The following is a 23,141-nucleotide window of genomic DNA, read 5'->3' on the forward strand; positions in this document are numbered from 1 at the left end:
GCACAGCTATGTGTTCAGCTTTATAAGCTCATTTGCCAGGTTAACAACCTAAAAGGTTTCAAAATATTTGACTGTTGCAACCTCATGTTGTCATTTGCTACCTCTAATATTAATATGTATCTATATCACTCTATCTGTATAAAATACACTCACACACACACACACACACACACACACACACACACACACACACACACGCTGTACATATATGTATGTGTGTGTGTGTGTGTGTGTGTGTGTGTGTGTGTGTGTGTGTGTGTGTGTCATCAAACATCTTCTACTCATAATACTGAACAGTGAAATAATAATCATTTTAGGCTGAATCTAAAGTGATCGAAAACAACAAAAATTAAAACTTATTTTTTGCAAGGAGATAAGCCCCCTGCACCTGCCAAACCCTATGCTAATTATGTATGTACCAACTCTGAGATCACACAACAGCAAGGTAAGGGCAAATTCTCTTACCCTGCTATACCACAATCTCATACAAAAGGCTACTATAAAAAAATCCACTGAAAACAACATTCACTCTTATGAGCATTAACTGTTATTAACAGCCTTAAAAAATGTTGGCGCATATGAACATTCTCTGTTTCAGACTGCAAACATAAATATATATAAATACACGCACATGCACACACAATAATTTATATATACATATATAACAGGTTTACTATTAAAACCATGAATAATACTAATTTTGTTTGTTTAATACAATGAAACAAAATGGTGAAAACTTAAACGTTTTTACCTCTTCATGTCAAATTTCCTTTCTCTGACATCCACATTCAACGTTATTCGACTTAGCAGACAGTGATGTCAGACACTCAGGCTATTCAGTTTAATGTGCCATGAGAATTTGACTTCTGTAGCACAGGTTTTTGCTGTTTTGTAGGTGGGAAAGCCCGTCTGTGCCCCCTCCCCCACACACCTCTGCAAATTATATATACCAGCTCCAACATCGCACTACAGTGAAGAAAAAGGTAAATTCCCTGATTTTCACTGTACCAAGATCTCTATTCACAGTGCCAAAGTCATAATAATGAATCATGCTTTACATTCGTTATTATGAGTTCGTAGTATTCTAGTTTGGCATTGCGCAACTTTAAAATTGTACTTTCTTTCAGATGACATTTGATCAACTGCATTTCAAGCTTTTGATGGCAAACCATATAATATATATATTGAGGCTGTTTTGGAAAGAAGTCAATGACTGATTTCTGATTGTAAGGAACATATCGTATATTTTTTTCCCATTACAAATATTTTTAGTTTTTGTATCAAGTTTGGTATTAACTGACCAATGGTGAATTCTAGGTGTACACATTTAAAAAGAACTGTAACAGACATTGTCTTACAGACCAGTTAGAGGTTGACTCTAGATAACCTATCAGAAACACAACATAATGAAAGTTCCTGAAGCCTTTTTGAATAGTTTAGATTTTTCAGCCTTTAATTTTTCTAGTAGGAAATTTTACTTTTTCAGTTTGCTTCTAGAGATTTGTTGGAAGACAATAAAATACAACTATGTATTCAATAAAGGGTCACATCAGTGAGGTGTTTATTGACTTACTTCTTATTATAGTTTGCTGTCTGGGACTATGGTCAGATATCATTGCATTCTTTGAATAGAGAGCAGCAGCACTTGATGATATCTGTATGCTTTTTTGAGTTTTACAAATTTACAATGATCAAAGACTTAGTTGTTGTTTACCACTGCTCCTAGATCTTTAGTGACTGTGTTAGTCTTTATGATATGGCAATTTATTTTGCAATGATAATTTATGTCTGTTGGCAAGTTTTATGATGCTGCATTTAATTACATTAAAATATGAGGTCCTTAATACTACACCAGCTATATATTTTTTGTAGACCACCTTGAAGACTTTGTCATTTTTTATTGAAGTAACGATGTTGCCCAGATTGCAATCGTCAGCATATTTGGTTATCCAAAGCCCTTTCCCACTTTTATAACTGAGAAGAATAGCTTAAGCGAAGTACCATTGTCACAAAGCATTCTGAGCTTTAATGATAATTCCCAGTGAGACAGACAGGCAGCCACTGATTTGTGCTCTATTACTTCACCAGTGTTTTATATACTGAATTATAAATGACTTGACATTTAATGTTTTTAATTTGTCAGTTAGTCCAAGATACCTAACATATACTGTTATTCTTTCATCAAGTGCTGTTGCTCCCTGTTCAAAGAATGCAACGAGCTTTTAGAAGTCACGCTCTCATCTTAAAAAGCTCATCTATGTATTTATTTATTTATTTATTTTAACTTTAGAACTGGATAAATGAAGTGGTTGACAGACCCATTTCAGCTATGACCCAGGCACTAGGTACAAGACACAAACAAGAAATTGTACATAGACAAAAGGAAACACAGAGTTGTACTAAAAGTAAAGACAATGGGCTGGCTTCATGAATGACTACACTAAGTGTACACAATGCATCTTCAAGAGCATCCTTAGCATATTTTTTGTGCTGTCCATTCATTCAGAAATATTAGACTGTGTGTAGACATAGACTACACATTGTAGTAACCTTTATGAATAACCCTCGATATTAATGGTTGCAAGAAAATCAGTAGGAAAACTAAAATTAGAAGGAAGAAGGTGTGAGTTATACTTCCAATGATTACCTGAACAAAAAATATGATCGATGGAAAACATGATCAAAGAAATAAATGTAGCCTTAACTCCTGAATACTTTTTTTTTCTTCATTTTTTTCCACACATCTTAATTGACCAAGACTATGCTGTAACAACTGCAAGGGAAAGAACTGTATTAAGCATGAGGTCTGTGAGCTGCTAGGGCCCCAAAAGCCATGAGGTTTCTATATGCACTGAGATGCATTTTAGAGGTTTAAAAAAAAGCATTTTGTCCCAAGAGAAAACATGGTCAAAGAAAGAAATGTATTCTTTTCAGATTTGTTTTTTCTACTTCCTTTCAGCACATTCTAACTGAGCAAGACTACACTGTAGTAATTGCAATGGAAATGATTGTATTAAGTTGGGAGTCTGGGGGGAAGCTATGGAGGTTCTACATGCTCTGAGGTGCATTTTAGAGTTTTTTTAAGCAGCCTTTATAATCTATTGATTGCCTGCACAAAAAATATTGCCAGGGATTCAATAAACTCTGTGTAGGCTTAACGTGAAGCCTACATGGTGTTTACGTGTTTGCAAGATGAGCAGCAGCGCTATTCCGATATGCATACTGTGCATCATGCTTACACGAATACAAGAGAGGTTTCATGGCCAGCAACAGTGCTGCTGGTCAGGAAACCATGTAAAGCAGCATAAAAGCATACAACACATGCAGACAAGTTTACCTACAGGTAAACCTGCTCTGCAGAACTGCACGGACAGCCACAATCCACACCTTCAAGAATGTATACCACCAATGTTCTCAATGAGCTGTTTATTTACTGGGTGCATCAAAGAATGACGCATCACACATGCATCTTGTAAAACACCCTGAAGGGAAGACTGCACTATCAACTCCTAATGGTTATGCTTTACAAAGAATAGTTATGTATGGATGACAACATGCGTAGGAGATCACTGTGTCAAAAGTGATACACTTAAGTAAAGCATCCCTGGATGACATAGGTATCAGCCATATCGATAACAACACTTAAAAACTAAACAGTAATATGAGTAGATTCCCTACACACAGTTGTGTATTGCATGCATCTACTAGATGTAATAGCAATGGATATTGTCTGCAGCATCTGCAATTGAATTAAGAAGTGATCTACCATAATAAATGGTACAGCACTATGTGAGACTCATGGCAATGCATCAGTTAAACTCATGTGCACAGAAATTACAGCAGTGCAAATTCTAGCTTCAATGAGCGAGGAAGCTGTCACTATGATATTGTTCACATTCCAAACAATATGTGGAGCACACTTTATATCAGCACATGTCAAACCCACAACGTGTCACATTATCAATGTCACCCTGACATTGCCATGGAAAATTATTTACTACCATGAAATCCTGACATGCATGCATATGTGTTCATGCAAACTATCAAATGGTAATGCTGATGTGATGTATTGGTATGTCCATGATGCTGCACAGTCACACTTATAGTTGTACCTAGGATACAACTGAACTTCATAGGTTTATAGATGCATAGGAGAGTACTAGGCTAAAGTCCCAAGATTCCATAAAAGCCTAGCATGTTGAAACACAGGTGCCCAGTAGGAAGGTAACTGGAATAAAGAAGCTGAACCACGACAAAGTAAAATCTTTTTTTTTAATAGAAAATGGTGAGCGCTTTCGCAATGGTAACCATTGCTTCATCAGAATGTTCATTTAAATAGCAACAGCACTTAAATATTTTAATTCATTACTAAAACAACCAATCCTGCCACTCAAAGTTAATTCAGCACTCAGCAATCAATTAATTACTATGGCTACGTTTTGCCCTTAGTTAATTGCTGAAGTCAGAAAAACTCTGTTTAAAAACCACAAAATGTAAAGACGTGGATAAATATAAATAAAATACATAAAAAGTCAATGAATAAATACATATACTCATGTTCCTCATTTTGTAGCTACTTGTGTGCGTGGGTATAAACATAAAAATATATATACAAATATATATAAAAATATAAGCAGTACACACTCAACAACTTAATACATATATTCTGCCTAATAAATGCACATGTTGTCCAACTTCTCTTGTAAAATCGTATTATTTTTTATTTTAACCTTCTAGATTTTAGCACTGCAGTGCTAAAATCTAGAAGGTTAAAATAAAAAAATAAAAAATAATAAAAAATAATACTACTATTTTAACAAGACATAAACACATGCAGGACTTTGGGTCAATATGATAGTATTTCTTGAGCTATTTCTAGCATAGATATCACTAAAGACAAGCATTTGCTGATGCATGTATTAAAGCATATATATTTACTAGGTGGACAATGTGCATTTATTAGGCAGAATATACATATTAAGTTGTTCAGTGTGTACTGCTTATATTTTATATATATATTTTATATCTATTTTTATGTTTATACCCACGCACACAAGTAGCTACAAAATGGGGAACATGAGTATATGTATTTATTCATTGACCTTTTAAGTATTTTATTTATATTTATCCACATGTTCTTGTCCTTACATTTTGTGGTTTTTAAAAAGAGTTTTTCTGACTTCAGCAATTAACTAAGGGAAAAACGTAACCATAGTAATTAATTGATTGCTGAGTACTGAATTAACTTTGAGTGGCAGGATTGGTTGTTTTAGTAATGAATTAAAGTATTTAAGCACTGTTGCTGTTTGAATGAACTGTCTGATGAAGCAATAGTTACCATTGCAAAAGCGCTCACCATTTTGTATTAACAAACAAGATTTTACTTTGTCGTGGTTCAGCTTCTTTATTCCAGCTACCTTCCAACTGGGCACCTGTGTTTCAACAGTTTCAACTTCTGGGCTGGTTTGGATTTATTTAAAAGCCTAGCCATATTTAACATGACTTATGGAATTTTGAATAACTATGTGAGCAATGTTCACACAGGGATGTGCCTGTGCTATGTTATCTAATAACACCTGCCTCTATCTGTGAGGGTTATGTGCACAACACCAGTAGTACAATCATGATTAACCATCCATTGATCTATGTTGCATTTGAAGAGGGTAAGAAAAGCCCTTTGCTTTACATGAATGGTAAGAATGTTCCAGAGAAGGGGTAGTGTCTGAGAGATGTATCTATCTCTCCAACATGATTTATTATGTCAGAGGCTAGACTAACATCCTTGGAATGAGTGACCCCTGTGCAGTTTTCATTAATGTGTAACATTGCCATCAAGGAAAGACTGAGGGTGCCCTGTAGGCCAGACACAGATCAGCCCCTAGTAGTCTGTTGCAGATATAATACAGTGATAAAGCCTTACATATTTCTGCATATGACTTGTTGTTTACACCGTGTCTTCATTGTGCAAAAATTCTGTAGTTGCTCTAACTGTCGCAGATGTGTGGTGAGGTACATGAAAAAGCATGCATTGTGCTCAGTTAACGTTGTGATGAGGGCTAAGTACAATGACATTACAGTGTCCTTTGATGTAGATGGTCTGCCCATACTTATGAGTTGTGCCACATACAAGGGATTTGCCACCACTGTGGACACATGGTGGTCGATGTTCTGATTACTATGTAACTGAGTACCCAGATCACATACCACTGGATGTAGTCATAGGGTGTGATGTCTATAATGTAATTAGTTTGGGTATTTGTTTTTTGAAAGGGAATAATAATGCTTTTGTGTTCATTTAGTGTGTTTCCATGGCTCTGGCACAAATCATGTTTATGCATTAATATTTTCTGCAATATATCAGTAGTGTTCTTGGATCCAATGATTGTCTATATTTTGCAGTCATCCTCAAAATTGGTAAGATAAAGGCTGCCTAAGTTTGTCTTGTCTTCTGAAAAGTAAATACCAAACAGGAAAGGATGTAGTAGAGAACCCTGTGGTATGGCCCTGTTCACTGGCCTCTTGCTAGTGGTAAGTTCACACACTTCAACAGTACGCGTCCTGTCGGAGAACCATTTGACTACCACCTGGAGATGCATGTGTTTATGGCCAGTTGAGACAGTTTATCTGTAATACCTGACTGTGGATTTGTGTTAAATGCCTTGGCCAGGAGTAGTTGGATGGGATGCACAGTCTTTCCCTTATCCATGCCGTTGGTGACTTTCTTGAAGAAGTCAAACAGATTTGACAAACATGATGTATCCTTAACAAATAAAAAATGGGCTGAGTAGACAGTTGGGAGATTACCTGCGTCCTTTTTGATAATGTCCATGATGATTCCTTTGACTGCCTTACAGATGAGGCAAGTCTGGCTTGTGGGTCTATAATTCACTGGGTCAGGTGATAGTCCCCCCCCCCTTGGTCAGATGGATGACTATTGCTGTACACCCTTCTGCCAGAACAAAGCCTGATTGGAGGCTGTGGTTAGGTAGGAATCCAACTTTTTCTTCTAGGTCACATTGGAAGTTATGGAAAAGGCAGCCTGGGATGTTGTCAGGGCCCATTGATGCTGTGTTTTTAGCCTTAGAGTGTGCACAGATTAGCTGATCTCTTGACAAAATGAGATGAGCAATGTTTGCATGTATACTTTGGGTGATGCCCAGTGTGGACAGAGGGTGAATTGTGATCCAAATCTGTCAGCTAGCTATTTCTTATGGTTGTGTATATGTGGTGCCATCCACAAACAACTCTGCACTTAGTTGTGTATCTCCATATCTTAGTTGTGTATCCCCATATCATTGTGTGCTTATTTTAAAAATGATCTGTGACAACACATCCAAATGCAACCTTGAGTATGCATCACATGCAATACTGTGGAAGTCTTCACACAGTCATACAACTCTATGTCACATAACTGCATCAACTGCACATCATATGCATATATGATTCCCACTCTAAAGCTGTGTGTGGGGACACTGATACCATACTTGGACACATTATAAGTAAGGTGATTGTAGTTCATGCAGAACAGTTACTGACACAAATGCTGTCAGGCACACAGTGCTGCTGAGGACACCCTCAGTAATCATTGTGACAGCAACACACTTGTGCATACCATATCTCTCAACTTCTTATAGCAAGAAATCTGGACAAAGCCATAAATAATAGGGGACAAAGGCCCAGAAATAGGGACACGTTTTAAATATTGCTCTTACAAACTTAGAAAGTTAATAGAACAGGTATTGCATCAGCATGAATTTTCTGAAGAGTATGATGTCTGAAACGTGATGTCTGTCATTATTTTATGACTTCTGCACTCAATGATTAGCCAGTGATTTGCCAGAAAACCACAATTTTATGAGAAACAGACCAAAAATATAAGGCAAAAATCTGAACATTCTGCAAAAATCTGTACAGTTGAGAGGTATGGTGCATAAAATGATTTCACCAAGTTTGCAACTGAATCTGGATTCTTATATGTTTGTGCATGTAACAGCATTACAACATGTGCATGAACAAATGTTTGTACCATGTAATCAGTATGAAGTTATATTAACGTATCTCACAGAGCATTTATTGAAGCTAGGTATAAACATGCACACCTATGGCATACTGCAAGAGTCACTGTGATGGCTGAATGAGAACTGGCTAGAATATTGATGACTCCATTACAAAAACACACGCTTTAGCAAGGAAACAACACACATAACATTATCCCATCTCAACAGTTCTGATGTGGAATATTACATAAGCTGTCATGTAAGCAACATGTAATCAAATGGCAGCAGCTGCCATCAATACATTACCTCAAATCACAGACTGGAATACATTATTTTAGGGCTACCGTACATCTGAACCTCAACAAACCACATGTGGATGACAGCAACATTGACATGTACAATCTCCATAGGGTTATAGGACATTAGTAGGCTACAGCCAACATCACATAAAATTCTGGCCATTATAATGTCATTTAAACAATAATTTATATATCTATATGATGGAAGATAGTAAGAATATGTGTTTGGCTGTGTGTGTGACTGTATTACATAATTACTCTGTCCATATCGGACTTGTGCACCACCCCATGACAGACTTAGCTATCTGACATCCAGTGGTCTGGAGCTGGCTTGCAGAGGGTCATGGCAGGATTCTGCTTCATGATGAATGTATGCATCTTTGAGATGATGACATCCTCCGGTCTTCTGCAGAAAGGCTGTTATGTGGACAGAGTGAAAAAGGGGATGTTGGATTCTTGGAGCTATGTTAAAGGTTCACCAGAGTGGGATTAAAAAGAAAGATTCCAACGATCATACAATGACCGTAATATACCACCAAGCACACACACAGCAGTTTATACTACTCACTTTTGGCACTAAGAAGCAAATTTTATTAAATAAAGACAACAAGCCATTAAAAACACTGCACACACTGAAATATTGCTTTGGCGTACGCCTTCTAGGTTCAAAAATTTTGTTAAACATTCCATCAGATAAATATATACCAAAACCAATTAATGACACCATTATTCAATTATTCAGTTACAGCTCTGAAGTTCTTAAAGAAGTAAAGACACCAGAAACTACAAAATCTACAAACACTACAGAATATGTCTTATTACTATTATTCCCACTTCAAAATTTTTCAAAAACACATTCTTATCATAAATTAATTAATCACCTAATATATCCAACTCTGCAATATATTATTAAATTTCATAAAATCCTATCAAATTAAATATTTCATAAGAAGCTCATTATTAAGTCCCCCTGGTTGTAATAAGTCATATTTAAAAATAAACCATGCTTCTTTTTTGCAACAAAATGTCGGAAAGATTCAAATACAACTATGATTTTTTTTTATACATACATAATAAAAAATGTTAACAAATCAAAATCACCATTTAGATTTTCCATAAAATGTGATGCAACTGAACTAGTGGATGAGTTACTTTAAATATCCCTTATATGCTCCTGAATTTTCACCCTTACCTTTCCAGTTTTTCCTATATAAAACATATTATAAGGACAAACTAGCCCATATATTGTCATCTTCTGGTAGCAATTATATAACCCAGGGACCACAAACAACCAATTGTTAATCCTATATGTACCATCTTTTCCCATGAACTTACAAGTTGTACAGCCCCTGCATTCCATAATAACACCCTCACAATTCATTCCCGTATGTACTACAAGACTTTCAATACTCAATGAATTCCTTTATGCACAATTGTAAAAAATACACCTGGTGCCTAGCTTTCCCTGTGTCAGCAGATGTAAGATCAGTGAACTCATGTTTAGAGCACAGATGAGGCAGTTCAAATCCAGGTCAATCTAATTTTTTTTTTTTTTTTACAGATGTTGTCAGGATGGCATTACAAAAGCAAATGTGATAATTCCTGCAAATTTGAGAAGCAATGGCTACAGTAAAGTTGTTGTGTCTTTCGGCTTTTCCCGGTTAGGGGGTCACCACAGTGGAACTAAAGTCCGCTAATGACTGGCAGTAGATTTTTACATGCTGACTTACTGGGCCTGACGCACAACCTTCAACGAAGGAACGCCCATTCACACATGTCACCACACAGAAGACGCTCTAACTGAGAATCGAACGGGCAACGTCTAACTGTGAGGTGACAACGCTACTGCAGCACCACCACCGCAGTAATGGCTACAGTGAAGTACTGTATAAAAATAAGCATCAGTCAAGTGATTCATGTCAGCAGTACACATATGGATTTGCATTTTTATACATTCAGCAGTCTAAATAACTGATCGAGTAAATGTTTCAAAGTGCTGCCTTTACTCTGCTTTAACTCTGTGTTCCTTTGGTGCAGTGAGTTTAAACAGCATTGTGTGGAGGTAGCTGCACTAGTGCTACCTTTGCCATAGGACAAGAAGAGCCATTCACCGTCACTTGGCATATGTGCCCATTGCCAAACCCCATGCAAATACAGAGGAGAAAAAGTGAAGGGTTTTATTAGGGGGCATTTCTGACGTGTGTGGCATGTGATTCTATCTTTTTGACCAGTTAAAGGTGTGAAAATGGAGTAGACAGGAAAGTGTGAACTAGAGGGCAAGCAGGGGAAAGAAGAAATGGGAAGCAATATAGGAATATGCAGGAGGGAATTAGGAAATAACCATAGCTATTTGCTTCTTCAGCAGTATAATATGAACATGGATAGAAAATTGGTTGAATTTGGACTGTCACCACAACACAGAGGGTCTATATTAGAACATCAACAAAGCCGTTAATCAAATGGCTTTATACTCGAAAATGCTGGTAAAAGAACTCGCTTTTGGGGGGGCTGTGCTCCCCCACCCCCCCTGCTAATTATATATACCAACTCCGAGATCGCACTACAGTGAGGAAAGGGCAAATTTACCAATTTTCACTGTACTGCAATCTAACAAAACACACTTCTATTGCCGGCATTTTCAAGTATAAAGACATTCGATTAACGGCTTTGTCGATGTTCTAATATAGATCCAGCACAGATGGGTGACAACAATGCAGTCATGTTGTATAGTTAATTGGACCAAAGCAAGTGTGTCTAGAAGACACGTGCAAAGTGGAGACCTATTTATGGGACATTTTTTTTTTTTACTGTGGGACAGGTGCCCAGTTTTTTATTTTATTTCAAAAAGAGGGGAATGTTGGGGAAGGGACATAGGAATATCAATGTCAGGTATATAGGGCAGGTGAGGAGACAGGTGCAGACAAACAGAACAAACAAGGCAGAGACAGGGATATTGAGGAATACAAAAGGTTGGGGGCCACTATGATTTGGGATAGACAGGACACATCAGAGTCACATGTCAAGCATGGGGACATTGAGAATCCAGTCCTCACCGTCAGAACTGTCATCTCTGTCCCTTTCCTCACATGCTTGACATTTAGGTTTTCTCTGCATTCCCACAAGCAACTTTGCCAGACAGCTGAAGTGTGCACCAGTGCAACATTCTAAGGCCTCATGCACCATGCCTGGCAGCTCCTGGTGAATGATGTAATCCCAACCTCCACTAATACTCCAGGAGGATACCACTACACTAGTCGCCAGGGTAATGCTACATGATAGAGGTTCCAGGTAGCGCAGGGGTTGCAGAGACAATCCTGCCAGGTTTCATCCCAGATGTGCTAGGTGTTGGTGCAGCAGCTGTTAGAGGGGTGGCAAGCTGAGACACACATTAGTTGGCCTATCTCCCTGTGCTGGAAATCATTGTGTCGGTTGTCATCCAAGAATAGTTGAAGTGTTTTCCCACCAATTCATTATATCACTTTGTTTTGCCAGTGTGGAAATCCACACAACCATGCCAATCATGTTTGTACAATGGTGTAAGCAGAGCAATAATGCCAAACAGAAAGGAAGGCAGTTATGAAATAGGAATGGTAATGTGACAGTTGGCATTAGTTTATGGCTTGTCTGCTACTATACCTGTTAAATGACTTGACTTTTGAGACATGAATTGATGGGTATAAATTGTATGACTTGTCACATATTTTGTGAGGCCTTACACACTGATAAAAGTAACTTGTACAATGTGGGATTCAAACCTATGCAAAATAGAGAATGCATATTCTTCTTAATGGATATTTTTTTCCACACTACTACAAAAGAAGTGTTTATCAGACATGCTCATTAATTATATAGACACATTAAAGAGTGAGTGGTGCTACACTTCAGTTAGCCATGTATGTGCGTGACCTGATAAGGTCTTGGTTTATCTATTCTCAGGTGTGATGCAGCAGTAAAGTGTGACAATATACTGGAAATGCATATACTTCTATTACTTTCAGAGTAGATTTCTGAGTTCTGGGTCAGACCACACAATACATTCTGGTTTTCAGCTATACTTGTGTTATGTGACTTGTGAAGATGACTAGCAGTACAGTATGTAGACTATCACAGGGTAGAAAAGAAACATTTAATTACAGAAACATAATTGCCAGGATACCCCCAGTCACACACATAATTCATATGATATCAACTAGTATACATAGCTATTGCTATATATAATTATCTTTATATTGTTAATTTCTATCTAAAATTAAGTGGAACAGCATTTATAAAATTTGGAGTGTGCTAGATTAGAGCCCAGGCTCACTTGCATTATGGTCATGAACTTACACTTGTTGCCAAAGGGAAAGCTAGGGAGCAGGTGTATTTTTACAATCATTACTGTCAAGAGTGATGACTGCCTCGCAACACAGCTTATTGTACTTGCATGCACAAATGTGAAACAAGTAACAATGTATCTTTTTTGCAAGTTACAATGTATCTTTTCTGTCTGCAGGTGCTGTGGACCTGCAGGTGTTTGGTAGGAGTACTGACCACCACACAATGCCGCTTTGCGTGTTTGTGTGAAGGAAGGTGAAAGAAGTAACAATGTATCTTCTTTTCAAATTATAATGTATCTTTTTGCCTGCAGCCATAAAGCCTGTTGGCACAGAAGTGAGCAATGCACAAATGAGACAGGCAAAGGTGAAAATACATTTTCTTCGTAAAAAAATTCTTAATATCATTTATACTTTAAAAAAAAATAATGTGGGAGTTGAACCATGGTCTAACTATATTATGCCCTGTGTATCTTTGCATCTTTGCAAGGTATGCTACACACATAGTTGAGTCACAGCTGTAATTTATGCTGTTCATCTCAGCCAATCTGATTAAATTTTAAATATGTACTTATTTCACCGCGGGTGGTCTAAGCAATCTGTCACACAAATATTAATATTTAAAAGCTAAAAAATAAAATAAAAAAAAACATTTTAACAAATTACATAATTTTACACAACTGTGGGTTTAAACTATTAACTATCATACTAATGAAACTACAAACCACAGTGGGAGTGTGTTATCTGTCCTTGCTGCAGGCAGCTTTGCAGCAGGAAAGCAAATTATGTGCATACAAGCAATTCCCATTTTCTGTATAGTATTAGCATGACACACACTAGTACATTCTTAGTTGGTTATATATGTGTTGCTTAGATATTCAAGGCAATGAGTGATCACACAAGCATTTATAAATATATTTGCAAAAATGCAGCTCTGTCTTGTTTTTGTATTGTGTTCATTCTTCCCTTATCTTTGCTGTAATGTCAGATGTGTTATATAGTGCATTTTGTATCATTCTTATTCAACTTTATTTATTTAACATTTGTTTACCGGGAAATTCCGACTTGGAACAAAGTCAATTTTCAGTAGAACCAAATCGAAAATTCAGACCACCGCACACAGACAAGGCTGGCAAGCAATAGACAAATCCTTTATTGCAGACCTGAAAGACTAAGCGCTTTCACCATGACAAATGGCATCTTCAGAGTAAAGAGATAAAAAGTCATAACCCTTTTATAGGATTCAATACTAATTAAACAATTACATAATTAATTAATTAGTGAACTGATGAAATAATTAAAGAAAGAACACAAAATAAAACATAATAGTACAACCTTGCCAATGAGCCCATACAGCAAACATTCAAAAATATTACCTTTAGACCTAACAAATCCATAAAAACATTACACAAACCTACTTGCAACCTTATTAAACATAGATATAAAAATGTATAAAATACTTACAAATTAAAATGTATTATTTAATAATTTAATAAACAAATAGTTTATTTTATGTTTTGATATTTCAATATTTTTGTTTAAATATTTCAATGTTTTAATAATTTAATATTTTAATATATAATACATTAATATAAAATACTATACTATAAAAACTGTGAATCCAATCTATCAAATCTGGTATGATTTTTGCTTAAGCACCAGTTTCAAGGAAATATAATCATTTAATCCAGGTTCCTTCATAGCATTTAGCCTCAGCTGCCACTCCACCTCCAAGACAGCCACCCTATTATTAACATCACCCCCTTGGTCAACAAACACACGATCAATAACAAAAAATACAAACTTTTTAAACTGGGAACATTTAAGACTGTGCAAAAACAAAGCATTGTGGACATCTCTCTTTTTAATTGCTCTTACATGCTCCATAACCCTGTCCCTTAGTTTATGAGTCGTCATCCCCATGTAAAATGCATCACATGCACTGCATGAAGCCAAATAAACTAAGTTTGGGCTATTACAACTACATACTCCAGGACAGGCTAAAGTGCGTGAATACCCAACAACACAAGTATAGGCCCCCTCAGCAATAAATCTACAGCATCTACACGCTCCACACTTTCCCATCCTCGATCTTTTGCATCTATTTACACCTTCCAAAACCTTCTTCAAGTTGTCACCTTTACTGAAGACAATCATGGGCGTCCTCCCAACAACCCCTTTCATCTCATGACTTAGACAGAAGTCCCAGGCATGCCTAATTGCTGCACACATTTCTATGGCCTTCTCACTGTATTTTAACACAAACACAGGGCCTTTCTTGCCATTATCCACATCACTCTTAACAACACAATCCGTACCACTAGACAACCTATTTTCTAGGGCTATTTTTTTTCAAAATAGGCATATATATATAGTCCGTCTTTTTTATAGACTTCTTTTTTAACCCTCACCAAAAGATTTAAGGGGTAACCCAGATCAAGTAACAAACCTATTAGTTTATAAATCTCCTGTCTGAAAATAACATCCTCGCTCACTAACCTTGAAATTCGCACCATCTGACCTTTCGCCACCCCCTTTCTCTGGTGCAACGGATGACAACTGGAATAGTGAAGCATTGAATTAGAGTAGTTCTCCTTTCTAAATAAGGTGCTGGTCAATCTCCCATCTATCTTGTCAATTTTAATATCCAAGAAATTAATACTATCACCATTCCATTGGTACGTGAACTTCAAAAAATCTGTAGTACTATTTAAATAATTCACAAAGTCCAAAGCCTCCATCTCACTTCCATTCCACAAAATCAATAAATCGTCCAAAAATCTGTTGTATAGGATGATTTTGGAATTAAATCCAGAGGAAAACACAAACTGCCTCTCCCATGCCAATAAAACAAGATTGGCAAATGTGGGGGCACATTTTGCCCCCATTGCTACACCCGAAATTTGCCGAAACACCTCACCTTCAAACCTCATATAATTATTCTTCAAAACAATCTCCATGACATCTTGAAGCAAATTCAACCTACCCTTGTCAACTCTATTACTAATGATTAGGCTGTCATAAAACATTTCCAACCCCTCAATGTGAGGAATAACAGATAAAAGATTGACCACATCCACTGTGAGGAAACTATAGGTGTCAGAACAAACTTTCACATCCCTCAACCTCTCAAGGCAGTGCCATGAATCTCTCAAAATATGGGAAACCTCACTGAGGGCTGGTTTAGACAAAGCATCCACAAAGGCAGCAAGGGGGTCAGTTTTTGAACCCCTCGCAGAAACAATAGGTCTAAAGCTCAGATTATCAACACCTTTGTGCACCTTAGGAATATCAAAGATGCACAGAATGACTGGGTACTTAACTGTCAAAAAATCAAATTCCATTTCACTGATAGCACCCTGGAAAAGTGAATCCAATAAGAACAAATCAATTTTTTGGTATGCCCTATTCACTTCATTGATAGATGCTCTATTATAGGTGGCCTGGTCCCCCAAAAGCCCCATCATTGATGCAATATAATCAATCTTAGCCATGAGGACCATACCGCCACCCTTATCGGGCTTCATACATCGAATATTCTCACTTGATCTCAATTCCCTTAAGGACAACCTCTCTTCTCTACTCAAATTGTCTTCAAGAATATATTTTTGAGAACATATCCTCCTGAATTCAAGCTCCAACAACTTTTCAAACAATGAAAATTCAGGGTTGAATGGAGGAATAAAACTACTCTTCCTTTTTAAAGTGACAACTGATAAATGGTTAAAATCATCACAAACCTGCCCTTCCTTTCCTTGAAAAAAGACCTGCAAGTTCAATTTCCTCAAAAAAAGTTTTAAATTAATCAAAACTTGCGCTATATCAAGCTTAAAATTCGGTACAAAATTTATACCTTTAGAAAATAAACCAAAGTATCCATCTGTAATTTCCATCTCAGTAAAATTGTAGATAATCATTCCATGTTTTTTCAATATTTCCCTACATAAACACTCACCAAAAACAACATCACTCCTACTACTAATGTTACAAGCATCAGAAACACTAGGCCTAACTAAAGATTGTTGCTGTACAAGACCTTTAACAATATTGATTCCTTCATTTTCTATAATTCCTAACATATTAATGTCAGTAGTTATAACATTTCCTTGCCCATAGATTTGTCCATCGATGGCTACCACCTCACCACCATCCATGCAAATATCATCACACATTTCAAACTGAACCAAATTCTGCAAAAATTCAGTTGTTAAAAAATTGGACTTATTGGCATCAATAACTTCACTATCATGACACACATTATTGAACTACACGTAATTGCCACATTGAGAAACTACAGGGTAAGCACATTTATTTCCATAGTCAACATTGTCCCTAGCCAGCTTTTTCTGTTTAATAACCTTATTTTTATTGACAAATTGCTCAATGCTGGCCACTACCCTATCAAACCATTCCTTGTACTGAAAAAATAACAAATCTGATGTTATACTGGAATGTAACGAAGTTATTTCACCACGCAGCTCCACCAACTTACCCTCCTGGGCATTCCAGGTTTCATACAACAAGAGTTCCGAGTACTGAAATGATTTTAGATAAATGTTTGGACAACCATGAGTTTAATTGTGATTCTGTATCAGAGGAGGTTTTTTTGGAACAGCCTCAAGGACTGAGGAGATCAGAGAGGTTGTACAACAAAGGTTGTTCGATGGAGCGTCCGCAACACAAGGCTTCACGGGAAGGGAGGGGGAGAGGTGTTCCTCAGAGGGGCTTTTTGGAACTGTAGTTTCTCAATGTGGCAATTACGTGCAGTTCAATAATGTGTGTCATGATAGTGAAGTTATTGATGCCAATGAGTCCAATTTTTTAACTGAATTTTTGCAGAATTTGATTCAGTTTGAAATGTGTGATGATATTTGCATGGATGGTGGTGAGGTGGTAGCCATCGATGGACAAATCTATGGGCAAGGAAATGTTATAACTACTGACATTAATATGTTAGGAATTATAGAAAATGAAGGAATCAATATTGTTAAAGGTCTTGTACAGCAACAATCTTTAGTTAGGCCTAGTGTTTCTGATGCTTGTAACATTAGTAGTAGGAGTGATGTTGTTTTTGGTGAGTGTTTATGTAGGGAAATATTGAAAAAACATGGAATGATTATCTACAATTTTACTGAGATGGAAATTACAGATGGATACTTTGTTTTATTTTCTAAAGGTATACATTTTGTACCGAATTTTAAGCTTGATATAGCGCAAGTTTTGATTAATTTAAAACTTTTTTTGAGGAAATTGAACTTGCAGGTCTTTTTTCAAGGAAAGGAAGGGCAGGTTTGTGATGATTTTAACCATTTATCAGTTGTCACTTTAAAAAGGAAGAGTAGTTTTATTCCTCCATTCAACCCTGAATTTTCATTGTTTGAAAAGTTGTTGGAGCTTGAATTCAGGAGGATCTGTTCTCAAAAATATATTCTTGAAGACAATTTGAGTAGAGAAGAGAGGTTGTCCTTAAGGGAATTGAGATCAAATGAGAATATTAGATGTATGAAGCCCGATAAGGGTGGCGGTATGGTCCTCATGGCTAAGATTGATTATATTGCATCAATGATGGGGCTTTTGGGGGACCAGGCCACCTATAATATAGCATCTATCAATGAAGTGAATAGGACATACCAAAAAATTGATTTGTTCTTATTGGATTCACTTTTCCAGGGTGCTATCAGTGAAATGGAATTTGATTTTTTGACAGTTAAGTACCCGGTCATTCCGTGCATCTTTGGTATTCCTAAGGTGCACAAAGGTGTTGATAATCTGAGCTTTAGACCTATTGTTTCTGCGAGGGGTTCAAAAACTGAACCCCTTGCTGCCTTTGTGGATGCTTTGTCTAAACCAGCCCTCAGTGAGGTTTCCCATGTTTTGAGAGATTCATGGCACTGCCTTGAGAGGTTGAGGGATGTGAAAGTTTGTTCTGACACCTATAGTTTCCTCACAGTGGATGTGGTCAATCTTTTTTCTGTTATTCCTCACATTGAGGGGTTGGAAATGTTTTAAGACAGCCTAAACATTAGTAATAGAGTTGACAAGGGTAGGTTGAATTTGCTTCAAGATGTCATGGAGATTGTTTTGAAGAATAATTATATGAGGTTTGAAGGTGAGGTGTTTCGGCAAATTTTGGGTGTAGCAATGGGGGCAAAATGTGCCCCCACATTTGCCAATCTTATTTTATTGGCATGGGAGAGGTAGTTTGTGTTTCCCTCTGGATTTAATTCCAAAATCATCCTATACAACAGATTTTTGGACGATTTATTGATTTTGTGGAATGGAAGTGAGATGGAGGCTTTGGACTTTTTGAATTATTTAAATAGTACTACAGATTTTTTGAAGTTCACGTACCAATGGAATGGTGATAGTATTAATTTCTTGGATATTAAAATTGACAAGATAGATGGGAGATTGACCAGCACCTTATTTAGAAAGGAGAACTACTCTAATTCAATGCTTCACTATTCCAGTTGTCATCCGTTGCACCAGAGAAAGGGGGTGGCGAAAGGTCAGATGGTGCAAATATTAAGGTTAGTGAGCGAGGATGTTATTTTCAGACAGGAGATTTATAAACTAATAGGTTTGTTACTTGATAGGGGTTACCCCTTAAATCTTTTGTTGAGGGTTAAAAAAGAACCTTATAAAAAAAGACGGACTATATATATGCCTATTTTGAAAAATATAGCCCCAGAAAATAGGTTGTCTAGTGGTAATGATTGTGTTGTTAAGAGTGATGTGGATAATGGCAAGAAAGGCCCTGTGTTTGTGTTAAAATACAGTGAGAAGGCCATAGAAATGTGTGCAGCAATTAGGCATGCCTGGGACTTCTGTCTAAGTCGTGAGATGAAAGGGGTTGTTGGGAGGACGCCCATGATTGTCTTCAGTAAAGGTGACAACTTGAAGAAGGTTTTGGAAGGTGTAAATAGATGCAAAAGATCGAGGATGGGAAAGTGTGGAGCGTGTAGATGCTGTAGATTTATTGCTGAGGGGGCCTATACTTGTGTTGCTGGGTATTCACGCACTTTAGCCTGTCCTGGAGTATGTAGTTGTAATAGCCAAAACTTAGTTTATTTGGCTTCATGCAGTGCATGTGATGCATTTTACGTGGGGATGACGACTCGTAAACTAAGGGACAGGGTTATGGAGCATGTAAGAGCAATTAAAAAGAGAGATGTCCACAATGCTTTGTTTTTGCACAGTCTTAAATGTTCCCAGTTTAAAAAGTTTGTATTTTTTGTTATTGATCGTGTGTTTGTTGACCAAGGGGGTGATGTTAATAATAGGGTGGCTGTCTTGGAGGTGGAGTGGCAGCTGAGGCTAAATGCTATGAAGGAACCTGGATTAAATGATTATATTTCCTTGAAACCGGTGCTTAAGCAAAAATCATACCAGATTTGATAGATTGGATTCACAGTTTTTATAGTGTAGTATTTTATATTAATGCATTATATATTAAAATATTAAATTATTAAAACATTGAAATATTTAAACAAAAATATTTAAATATCAAAACATAAAATAAACTATTTATTTATTAAATTATTAAATAATAAATTTTAATTTGTAAGTATTTTATACATTTTTATATCTATGTTTAATAAGGTTGCAAGTAGGTTTGTGTAATGTTTTTATGGATTTGTTAGGTCTAAAGGTAATATTTTTGAATGTTTGCTGTATGGGCTCATTGGCAAGGTTGTACTATTATGTTTTATTTTGTGTTCTTTCTTTAATTATTTCATCAGTTCACTAATTAATTAATTATGTAATTGTTTAATTAGTATTGAATCCTACAAAAGGGTTATGACTTTTTATCTCTTTACTCTGAAGATGCCATTTGTCATGGTGAAAGCGCTTAGTCTTTCAGGTCTGCAATAAAGGATTTGTCTATTGCTTGCCAGTCTGGTCTGTGTGCGGTGGTCTGAATTTTCGATTTGTGACTCTTTAGACCCTATTTTGGGTTTAATTTTCTCTTTTTGGTTTATACGTCAATTTTCAGTAGAAGCCTGGAGAGAAAAGTTCCAGACATGTCTTTGTGATGTGGGGGTAAACCCACACGAATGCAAGGAGGACATACAGACTCCGCACAGAAGGCACCCCAGCCAAGAATTGAACCAGAGAACCTCTTGCTATGAGGTGACAGTGCTACCACTGCATCACTGTGCCATCCATTTATGATAAAAAGTACATAATAATGAAAAATATTTATCGGTACAGGCAGGAGGGTTTGTCTACTATTGAGCATAAATGATAAATGTGTGCTGTTTAGTTCCATTTAAAAGCTTGCTAAAGTTCTTCTGCACTTTAGAAGTGTATCCTGAGTGATACACCCACTTCAGGGAAGGTAGTCAGAATTGTTGAGTCTTCCTTTTTTCTCCCACTAATCATTCACAGTTGCAAACCATTAGCAACTAACAGTGTTGTAGAGCCTATACTATGTTTACATGTGCTATACACAAAGTTAAAAGTTCTGTATTCAGCAATTCTAATGAGTTCACACCTTATCTGCATTCTTTGCCATGCTCAGAGGCCTGAATCTACAGTATAAAAAGGTAACCGTGTAGCTGGGCACTTGAAGGTGAGGAGACTTGTGTATCTGGGCAAAACTGAAGACTGCTATTCCTTTTGATTTATCTACAGAGAAGGCTTCTAATTTTGCTAAGGTATGCTTGTATTTTTCAAGTACATTGTAGACTTTGTAACCTGTTACAAAACAATTTATATATCCAGTAGAAAACAGAACTTATATCTGTATGGATTTCTTATAGTTCACTGTTGGCACAGACATTTTTGGCAGACAGTTACATTTATTAGATAAACAGGTTATTAAGTTTCCTCACAAGTATTATTGATAACATTATTTTACAATCTTTTATGTTATTGCAGAGATATTTAATATACATGTCACTGATACAGGTGTTATGCTTCTGAGATGGCTCAGACACACCTTCAGGGGAGTGGTGGGCACAGTGAGAGGTGATTGGCAATCATAAATTGAGTTTTTTTGTTGTAAAAGTGTACACATTCTGATAATTGTGTTGAAAGCATATATACTAATTTAATTTTGTGGTATTCCCTGGTTTGCATAAACCTTCATTTGTTCGTTGTTTTGGGGGTGGGGAAGCCACCTTCCATTTGAGTGTTGCCACAACAAAAGTGTGTTTCTCTTGAAAATGTGTAGGCATCCTGATATTTCAGTGGGAAACATAATACATTACTAAAGTGGTATTCCTTGGTTTGATTGTAAGGGTGAGGTGGGACAACCACATAACCTTCAGTTTTCATAAATGAAATGTGTATTTCCTGTGCTTAGTGTTGACAAATGTGAATGTAAGTAAGACTTTAGTTAGGTGATATTTATGTGTTGTGTTCTTATCTGTTTTGTCACCTAGGACTATGGTACCCAAGTGTATAAATCCATATAAACTCCCTTTCATTGACTCAGAAAATGATGTGATAGTGCAGGTTTTCAGGCTCCATGGTGCCTTTCTGCTTGAGAGATGATGTGCAGATATGCCTGGCAGAGTTGGAACCAGATAGTGAATGATGTCAGTGCAGCAGAGGGTTGCACCAGGACTTATGATCAGGTGCATCATCAGGCCACTGACATGATTTCATCAGCCCAGTGGAGAACAGCTGCAGTTGTCTGTGAACAGTTGGCTATGGGAGGGAACTGCTACCGAGCCTTCACTGACACCAAATAAAGAGTTCCTGTCCACTGTCAGAGATCGAGACAGCGCATTGGGAACTGCACACCAACAAGTGCTTGATGTTGATGCTGATGTGTCTGGGAGGGCAACTGTGTCCCAGGAGCAGCTTCCAGGTATGCTTACATATGGCAAGTTCTAGATTTGCTTGTAGAGAAAAATTTACAAATTTGAGTAATACTTCATGTTTTTTTTTACTGTGCCTATTGATAACTTAATAGACATATACAACACACTTGTTGATTACATATGGGCTGTGGGTGGCCATGTCAACAAGTTTCAGTTAAAAGTAATCTTATCAGACATATTGCCAGCTATGTCTTCACCCCCTGTGTTATTCCTGTTGCAATGTTTAATTTGTATCCTTCCCTTGCTTCATTTCTTCCAGGAACACCCTCCCTACAAAGTGTGGAGTCATCTGCACATGGTAAGCATAACATGTTTTTTGGCTTACTGATGACTGTTCGTCAGTTACATGCATCTATCTGTACATGTTTGGCTTACTGATGACTATTCATCAGTTACATGCATCTATCTGTACATGTTTAGCTTACTGATGACTATTTGTCAGTTACATGCATCTATCTGTACATGTGAGGTGAGTATAATGAGTGTCTGCATCGCTGTACTATCTGCAATAGTGGGACCAGTGTTCGTTTGTTATCACATAAAATTCTTTTAATATTTGGTGTAGTATTTATTTCATTCCTGTTTTTATTGCTTATACATCACAGGTGATCCTGACAGTGGAAATGCAGGACTCTTAACACCTAATGTCAGAGTATCAGTAGCCTCTGATGATGGTGACCAAACAGAGGCACAGTC

The sequence above is a fragment of the Protopterus annectens genome, chromosome 13.part0 (genome assembly GCF_019279795.1).
Source record: "Protopterus annectens isolate FY-2018-M chromosome 13.part0, PAN1.0, whole genome shotgun sequence".
In the NCBI taxonomy this organism is placed as follows: Eukaryota; Metazoa; Chordata; order Ceratodontiformes; family Protopteridae; genus Protopterus; species Protopterus annectens.